Here is a 10,014-nt window from a genome sequence, read left to right on the forward strand (position 1 = left end):
ACCCACAACTTGAAAAACCAAACATCAACCCCAAGTCCAAACCATATTTCCCCAAGCCTCTTTGCCGTTTGATTATTCTGGCTCCATTCACGCACGTCCGTTCGATTCTTCCGGCGTTTGTTCTTCCGGTATTGAGACATTCACCTTTTCTGTTCGATTCTCCCTATATCGTTTTTCCGTTCGATTATTCCGACATCGTTCACACAAACGAGAACAACAGTAAGACATAACTGTAATTTATTCAATTTTTCAAGTCTGGTCGTTTAAATCTTTTATTTATTGTTTCAGCCACTGTAATTTATTTGATTCTTTGTTTCACGTTTGCTATTTGACTTTATTATTTGTTTTAGACCATTGTAATTTATTCTTTGTTTCAAGTTTGATATGCTGCAAATGATTCCCTTGATGTGTAAATTAGTTATATAATGTTAATTTTTGAAATACCTTTAAGAATTTAACCAGATGGAATAGCAAGAGATAATTGTTTGAAGAATGAAGAATGATATCTTCTTATTTTGGTTTTAAGGGCATGTTTGGGATTCCTTATTTACACATTCTTATTCCTTATTCAAGGAGTTTTCCATTACAAAATTCTAACTTATGAAAACTCCTTTTTCCTTCTTTAAATTGTTTAATAAGTTAAATTACCCAAACACTATTTTCATCTATAAAAGTGAATAAGTCATAAGAAGGTAAAAATAAGGAAACCCAAACACCCCCTAAATAATTAAACAGAAAGGATAAAATAGTCATTTAATAAGTTAATATTAATGCAATGGGTAAATATGTAATATACATGTCTTAAGAAGGAGAAATATGTAATTAATGTTTTAAACTTGAGGAAATATATAATTAAAAGATTTAAGAAGAAGAAATATGTAAATGCCCCTAATTTATAAAGGAGAACGAGGTGGCAAATTAATATATTATTCATAAAATTTAGAAAAATGTATTTTGATATAAAATAAACTGTTTATATAACATACATAAATATCGGTTTTCATGCTACTATTTGATGGTAATCTCAATTAGTTGTCTAATAAATAAATAACCATCCAAGACCACGCGTCATGATTTTGTGACCCCAATTGTTTTTCTCGTTTATATTATTTCATATTTCATTTATATGTAATATGCCCCAAATATGGGAATATCTCATAGAATAGTAACGAAGTTTCAAAAGTGTTTTAATATATCACTCATGCATATTTTTTTTAAATCGTGTCACTAAATTTTCAAATAGAGTCTCACCATTTTTTTGTGCGTTTATAAGTTAAGGAAATTTGATTTCAATTTCAAACAAATTGAGTTTAAAAAGAAATTGGTTTCCATCTTCGCAACCCATGTCATTTTATAATTTCTAAACATTCATTACTAACCATTTTATAATGTTATTTGTTTTATTTAACCCGTATAATACAGGATCTTTTAATATGGTTTCTAGATATAGAACTATAATCAAAACTATAACATTGGCCCGTTTGGGTTGGTTTGGGAGGCATTGAGCCGAAAGCATTGACCCAAAAGAGAAGACATAACATAAGGATAAGCCTATCTCAATCTTTTCATATAAAAACCATTTAACCCCTCTCTTTTTCCTGTCCCATTTCACACCAACAAAATAAGCAACGGACATAACATTTTTGGATTATAATAAACATTACCATGACAACTTTACAGATGGAATTAACAAAACAATTGGCTTTCAAATTTCAATATTAATTCTTTAGTCAAAGAATGTATCCATGTTCTTTGTGTACAAACAAATTTTAATTTGCATGATAACCTTAAAATGCCGATACTGTCACACCCCGATTAAAGGTGGCGGAACATGCTGGGGTGCAACGTGATTGGACAAATACACAAGACACTATTTAAAGTGACAATATTTAATCAACTCATTTATTTCATAAATCAATAAACAAACACATCTCGTTCATATAAACAAATTTAGAAACAAGTAGTAATCATATTGTTCGTTTTACTAATACCCTAATAGTCCTGGTAACGTTTTTCATCGAGTCCTCAAGTCAACAAAAGTCAAACCTGTAACATGCATAAAATAATATTTTGTCAACACGTATGTTGGTGAGCAATTTCATAGTTTGAGTATATATAATATAAGCGAAATCCACAAACGTATATGAGACTATAAATAAAAGCATCAATCGTGGCATATAAAACATATGTAAATGAGGATCCTTTCTACTCGGTAACAACCGACATACCCGGATAATAAGGCCCTATTCTACTAGCACAAGGCTAAGTAGTTAGGGGAGCGTATGATCATACTTAATGAGGCTCAACAACAATATAAAAATAAACACTCGCGCACGTAAAGCATATGAGGCATATAACACACAAAAGAGCAAGTATTCCAAGTATCATATACCCTAAAGTTTGTGGTTTGAGAAAAATGTATAATAAATCATTCTTGTTTTGAATAAGTATGCATGTTACCCCCAAAACATAAAAGGGAAAACGGGGGATGAAATATAATCACCTCAATTGACGAATCGAGAAATACTAAATGATCGAAATGTAGAAAGCTTGCGAACGAAACGAACGAATCCAACTTGAAAGCTAAATGAAAACGAATAAATAAAATATATTAATGAACTTGAACTTTAGTTGAAACTACATTGAAACATTGAACGAGAAGGTTCGGTTATTAGTCGGGTTACCGGTAAATTTGTTAACGATTAGGGACTCGTACTTAATTGATAATTTAAAATAAAACAATATTATATGATTGAGCTTTTAAATAGCTAAACCAATATTAAATAGAAACAAGACGGGTTTAAATCAGGAGTTCGGTTTTATAAAAATGAATTGATAATAAAGTTTATAATAATATTATTAATGGTAAAGATAGAAATGATAATAATGATTTTAAAGTATGTTATATATATATATATATATATATATATATATATATATATATATATAAAAGATAATGTTGATGATATAGAAAGATATACTACCACTCGAGGATTGTTGTTAAAACTAATAATAGTAATAGTAATAACAAATATAATAATAATTACTTTTGTTGTTGATTACATTATTAACGGATTTTATGAATTTTATTATTAATAACTATTTTTACATAAGTAATTATATGTGCCATATTAATAATAACTACTATTTGTCACATTTTAATAAAGTAATATTAGTGATAAGAATATAACTCAAGTAACGATGTCGTTTAACGACAACTAGGCCCGACATGGGTTTCGGTTTAATAAAACAAGTGGATAATATTCAAAATAATATAATTTAATAATATTACTTAATAATCATAATAAAAATGATAATAATAATCATAATAATAATCTATTGTTATGAAAATAATGATGATAATAATTGTTTTGTTAAACAATAATAATAATAATAATTATAATAAGTTATGAGATTTATAAAATAATTAATATGATTCCAAACACTCTCCAAAGTAGGTTTAGGGGAAAACGACTCACGACTCGATTACCGGTTATTAGTTAAACACAAAAACAATTAAAACTCTAAATCTCCTTACCATGATGTTTGGCCGAGAACAATATCGGAGCCGAGCACGGTCGTCGGAGAAGGTTTCCTCCAGGGAGAGAGATAGAAAGATAGGCCGAGGGAGAGAGAGGCCGTGAGAGAGAGAGAGACGGGGAGAGAGAATAACACAGAGAGAGAGAAACAGAGAGAACGGAGAGAGGGATGACGGAGCATCGGGGCCACGGCTGGTCGCCGGAAAAACGAGGCGGAGAGAAGGGAGAGCCGAAGAGAGAAGGAGAGGAAGAGAGGTAGAGAGAGAATACGGCAGTGAGAGCAGAGAGAGAACTAAGGGACGGAGAGAGTGCAACACGGCGGCCGGAGTGTCGTCGTGGCTTCTCGCCAGAATCTGGGTTCGCCGGAAAAACGTAAACAAAGGGGAACATGGGCTGCCGGAACGCGAGGGGGAAAGGAGGGGGTGGTGGTGATGTTTGGGATGCAGGGGGAAGGAGATGGTGGTGTCGGAGCTCGGTGGTGGTCGCCGGAGGTGTCGCCGGAGCTATTCCGGTCGCCGGAAAATGGAAGAGGGAGGGTGGCGGCTGTGATGTTAATATGTTAGGGTTAGGTATTGTTTGTATATATAGGCGGGTATAAAAGTTACCCCTTTGGCCTCTCAAGTTTCAATAATAGTTTAATACGAGCTTAAAGGTTTGCAAAGCTTATAACGAGTTTACGAAAAATCATTTTAAACCCCTTATGTTTGTCTTAACGACTCTATAATATGACAAACATCGATTTATTTATGATCGAGGTCTATATAATATTATATAATAATTAATTTAGGTTCTAAAAATAATTGAGTCGGTTTTTACAAAATAAAAGTTTAAAATACGGATACAACTCGAACTCAAAATTGGAGAATGTCACAGTATCCCCAAGTTTTTGGAAATTTCGTCCCGAAATTAAAATAAACTTAAAGGAAAGTAACTATTAACGAACATTGTCTTTAGTAAGATATTTGCATGAACAAATTTTAAGCAAAAGAATAACGTCAAATCCTTGCATGACTCGAAAAACGCTATAAATGAGAAACATAATAAAAGGCACTTATATATAGGAAGTGCCAGCGGCACCACCATGCATTTATCATGATTTCGCATTTTTATCGTTTTTTTCTGCCATCATCCTCGGACCTGAGTTATCGCACACAAGTGTACTTACTATGGTTTCCATACGGGGATTTCGATAATTAAGTGTGCACCCATAATTATTTCGATCGTCGTATGGTCCATATGGTTCGTCCCATTGTGTGGTTTAAGAGACATATTTATTTTGGAATCTTTAAATAATAGATGTGTAAATAAATTTGTTGAATTTTACCAATATTGACTAACCAATACTCGCGGTTGAAAATGTTGGGATTGACTTTTTAATAAGTAAGAAAATGAGATACATAAATGACATGATTTAATGTCTTAGAATATGAACTAAGGCGTAAATCACAATTCGTTTATTATTATTATTATTATTATTATTATTATTATTATTATTATTATTTTAACAGAGTAAAGACGATCGAATAAGTAAATAAAATAAGATTTTAGGGTGAACAATATGAAGTGAGATTTGGAGTCAAGGTCATCAAGATAAATGTTAAAGTCTATAAGTCGAGGTACTAAATAAAATCGATAAATTGAAATCCGATAATTAAATTGAGAAGTCCAATGAATAGACACATAAAGGTTGGGATAAATGATTATACAATTTACAATAACGTCGTACAATGAGTTTCACATGTGCACAAACTTGAGGTTATAAGTATTCGAGGATATGATTACATGGAATCATTAAGTATCAAGAGAATGAAGTGAGTTATTTGGGGTGACGCAAACGTGTGTCAAAATAACTAAAATAGTATTTGATTAATAACCAAAACAATCAATGAAATGTGATCAAACGTGAATACACCCACTATTGTGAAACCATTTATATAATTGTCATTATAATAACGGTTTCTAATAGCGCCAAAACTTGCGGACAACCACACATAGGTCGCTTAATAAATTAAATGAAATGATGTAGAATAATACATAGAATCGTGTTTCACTTTGAAATGCATAAATGCTCAATTATGAATAACGTAGTCATGAAAATATCGTTTAAAAGATAAACGAAAATTTTAGCGAAAGTGAGGATTCGAAAGTAGTACATCAATTGTTATTAAATAACTTGAATTAGGTCATGAATAATCAAAACACAATATGAAATCTCACGTGCATAAAATTACCATCGAAACATCTCATCAATGGGAAAAAATATCGCAATAATCGCGTGACTCGAATTAATGATTAAAAATGTAAATCGCATTTTATATGCTCTTTGAAAATATAAGGATAACATTGAAAACGAAGTCTCTCAAGTAAAGTCGTCTTTTTATTGTTTCCCAGAAAATGTATATAATAATAAACATCGCGGTAATGTTTAGTTAGAGAAATGTGTAAATCATTATCAAATGTAAATCTCGTAAGCCGAGTTGTTAAGGAATTTGTATACTTAAAGCCGTTGTGAAGAAAAATATTTATTAAATAATGCTTGCGATGATAAGAAGTAATGGTTTGCGTAAATCGTTATTGAACGAAAATTTGTTACTAAATAAATTCTGCATTCAACATTCAAAATGAAACCTCGTATTTATAAAGTCTTTATGAGATTTATCACCTTAGGTGACAATATTTAAAATCTTGAAATCATACATATAATCGTTTAATAAACTTTGAAAACAAATCCTCATAATCAAATTTTTTATTTATTTATTTATTTTTGTTGTGACGACAATACCATATATATATATATATATAGAGAGAGAGAGAGAGAGAGAGTTTATAATTTAAATGTAAGGCCCCGTCACCGGTAACCCTACTTTCGTGTTGGATTTACTCATAAACGCAGTTCTAAATATCAGAGTTAATTAAAACATTCGCGGAATTTAAAAACTTTCATAAAACATTTCCTAACAAAACACGTCTTGTCTTAAAACATCATTTTGTCTTTCAAAATAAACGAAACATTAAACTTAAACGTCTTGAGTCTTTCGATGCCAGCCTCTTATTCAGTGCCACGTGTCTCCTCAAGCGAGCTGCCTCATCCTATTCACCTGCGTGCATACTAAAAGTCAGCTACGCTGAGTGAGTTCTAGTTAATCACATAATCATACAATACACATAAACTTATATTCTTTCATTCATACTTTCATTCATACTTTCATACTTTCATTCATACCTTCATTCATACTTTCATTCATACTTTCATACTTTCATTCATATTTTCTTTACATACATAATCCTACGTTTTAAAGAGCCTTTCGCCCTATAACCTCACAGATATTATAAGGGTCTGGTCCCTAACATCACAGATATTATAAGGGTCTGGTCCCTAACATCACAGATATTATAAGGGTCTGGTCCCTCTTTCCTCGAATATTAGTAGGGTTCGGTTCCCTAGTTCTCGAATATTAGTAGGGTTCGATTCCCTCTTCGTTACCATACAACCATACATCATACCTCGAGTATTATTAGGGCTCGGTACCCTTTTCGTAACCATACAACCATACAACCATCATTTTCTTCTTTTATTAACTTTATTACGTTCATACACATAAGCATACATATCATACTTACCTTATACATAGCGTTACAACCTGACAGTACGTGCAATATCCGAAGATCGTTCACGTACCATCAAGCAATCATTCATACATATCACATCATTCACATAAGGCATACACTTATCTCTTAGGATAAGCGTATTAACAAACATATCGAGTATGCACACAGCCCCGAAAGCATGACACATAAATGGGGCTAGAACTCACCTGAACACGGTTACGTTCACCGTTAATCGTAATCCCTTTATTCAGTTGTGCACGGCTGACTGTATAACAAGTATACATGTCAATTAACTATCACTACTCATATCATCTTTCTAGTCTTAATTACTACCCACAACGAACGGGGGTCCGGGGGCAGCGCCCCTGGCAGCGGGGTCTAGGGGCGGCAGCCCCTAGCAGGGTCCAAGGGGCAGAGCCCCTGGCTGGGGTCGAGCTGGAAAAATTTTATTTCCATTAACTGTCTTAACACATTTTTCATTAGGTTTTTAATTTATTTCCTAATCGAACTTGACTTTAAGCGAAGTTAAACCTTAGGCGAACTTAGCTTTAAGCGAAGTTAAACCTCAAGCGAACTTAGCTTTAGGCGAAGTTATCAGTTAGGCGAACTTGGCCGTAAACGAAGTTATCAATTAGGCGAACTTGGCCTCAGGCGAAGTTACCAGTTAGGCGAACTTGGCCGTAAGCGAAGTTATCAATTCGGCGAACTTGGCCTCAGGCGAAGTTACCAGTTAGGCGAACTTGGCCGTAAGCGAAGTTATCAATTAGGCGAACTTGGCCTCAGGCGAAGTTATCGCTTTGAAGGCGAAGTTATCGCTTTGAAGGCGAAGTTGCCCAGTTCAGCCGCTGTTTGGTTTCTATCAAGCATTTTTGGCGATTTTAACACCCTTGTTATGGTTCGACATCACCCACTACGCTCCCCAACCGTTTTCGGTCGTATAAACACTATAAAGCTTGGATCTTTAAACTTCAAAGATCAAGAATCATACCTTTTTGTGCTTGTTTGGATCTCGTCTAACTTGTTTAATCACAACTAATCGCTCACTCTCTCTCGGATCACGCTCGTTCCTCTCCCTCGGCCGCCGGCGGTGTGTGTGATGTGGGTGTGTTTTGGAGTGTTAGAGAATAAGATGGAATGAGTGATGTTTTAGGGTTTAGGGGATATTTATATCCCTTAAGCCCATGGACCTAAGGCCCATTCTCATTTAACTCATCTCAATTAATCTAAGTCCATGATCCGCTCCATACACGATATTAATTAATCAATAACGCGAAATCACATAACATAACTTTCTTTATTCAACATTAAAATTTTAGGATGTTACATTAAAGGTAATTATTTTAACACATGAGGTTGTTATAAATACACTAGTTGTTATATATAAATAAATAAATAAAAATTTAGGAAAAACGAAGCTTGCATGTGTAGGGAGTGGTTTTAAGCTTCGTACGGTGAATGGTTTGGAAATTTAGTGGTAAGTGAGAGTGTTTAGGTCGGCTTGGATTGTTGAGTGTTCTTGAGTTGAATCGATGAGGTTTGTTTAGTTTAGGTCTTTTAAGTGGGTTAGGCTTGGATGACTTGTGTGAGTAGTGGTTGGGCTAATAGGTGAGGTTTGGCTTATTTGAGCTCGAGTTAAGTTGATGGGTTAGATAATTTTGATCTTGGCTAGTTTGGGTTGAGATTTGGTTTATACATGTATTTTGTAAGGAGTGTTTGGGTTGCTATTTTGATATCAAACTCTATGGTTGGATGAGAACGATGTGGCGATATGGTTTGGTGAATTGACATAGCATGGGTCGAAGGATTTGAGTCATAGCTGGGTAAGCTTTGGTTATTATATGTTCAAGGCATTTTATGGGTGTGTTTGTCGGTGTCTTTGAAGTATTTGGATAGTTAGTTTGATAGGTGTTCGTGGCATAAAGGTGTCGGTATTTATGGCTTTTTGTATATCTTGGATTTTGCATGGGGTTTGAGTAGGTGAGGATATAACATGATGTGTTAGGTTTCGTTCATATTGAGGAAAGATGTGAGTGCTCGGGAAACTTTTAAGTTGAAGGGTGGTTTGATTTAAGGCGGTTGTTTGAGATGAGATACGGGTGTCTGGGAACTTGTGGTTGTGTATATGGAGATTTTTTTTTACTAATAATAGGTATTAAATTGAAAATATCATAGTTTATAAATGATGTTTGAAGCATCCATGAAAATTTTGATAATAAAAATTACAAGTTAATATATATATATATATATATATATATATATATAAACATAATTTTTGGAGATTCGAGCGTGTGAATCACAAAACTTTTTTTTTATTTAAAATATTATTATTATTTTTTTTGAGATCCGAGCGTGTGAATCACACGATTTTTTTTTATAAAGATTAAAATAAATTTTGTTATTATTATTATTTTTTTCTTATGAGGAAATTTAAAATACGTAAATTTTAATGTCAAAATTTGTTATGAGGTCTCAATATTAAATGATGAATGTCGTTTCTGGAAATACAAAGTTGCGTAATGATATTTTATTTTATTTTAACCCAGTACGTTACTTAATATCGTGTAACGAAAATATCGTGGTAAGTTAAAATGTCCGGCATTGCAAATCGAGAATTTACAAGTAACGATTTTTGGTCTTTAACGTAAAATTTCTATGAAGTTTTGCATGAGGGTTTCAAGAAGATTACAAGCTATAAGTTTATGACTTTATTGAGAAATCATGGCAAAACTATCATAAGAATTTTAAAAGGCGGAAAATCGTATGATGTAATTTTTTTTTATTTGCGAAAATTTATAATGAACCAAAGATTGCATGATGAAAGTTGTTATGAAAATAAATTTGGGTAACGAAAATTTTTACCACGTGT

This window comes from Bidens hawaiensis, unplaced genomic scaffold, assembly GCF_021521415.1.
Source record: "Bidens hawaiensis isolate Kalapana, Puna unplaced genomic scaffold, B.hawaiensis_p1.1 tig00038597_1, whole genome shotgun sequence".
Classification (NCBI taxonomy): Eukaryota; Viridiplantae; Streptophyta; class Magnoliopsida; order Asterales; family Asteraceae; genus Bidens; species Bidens hawaiensis.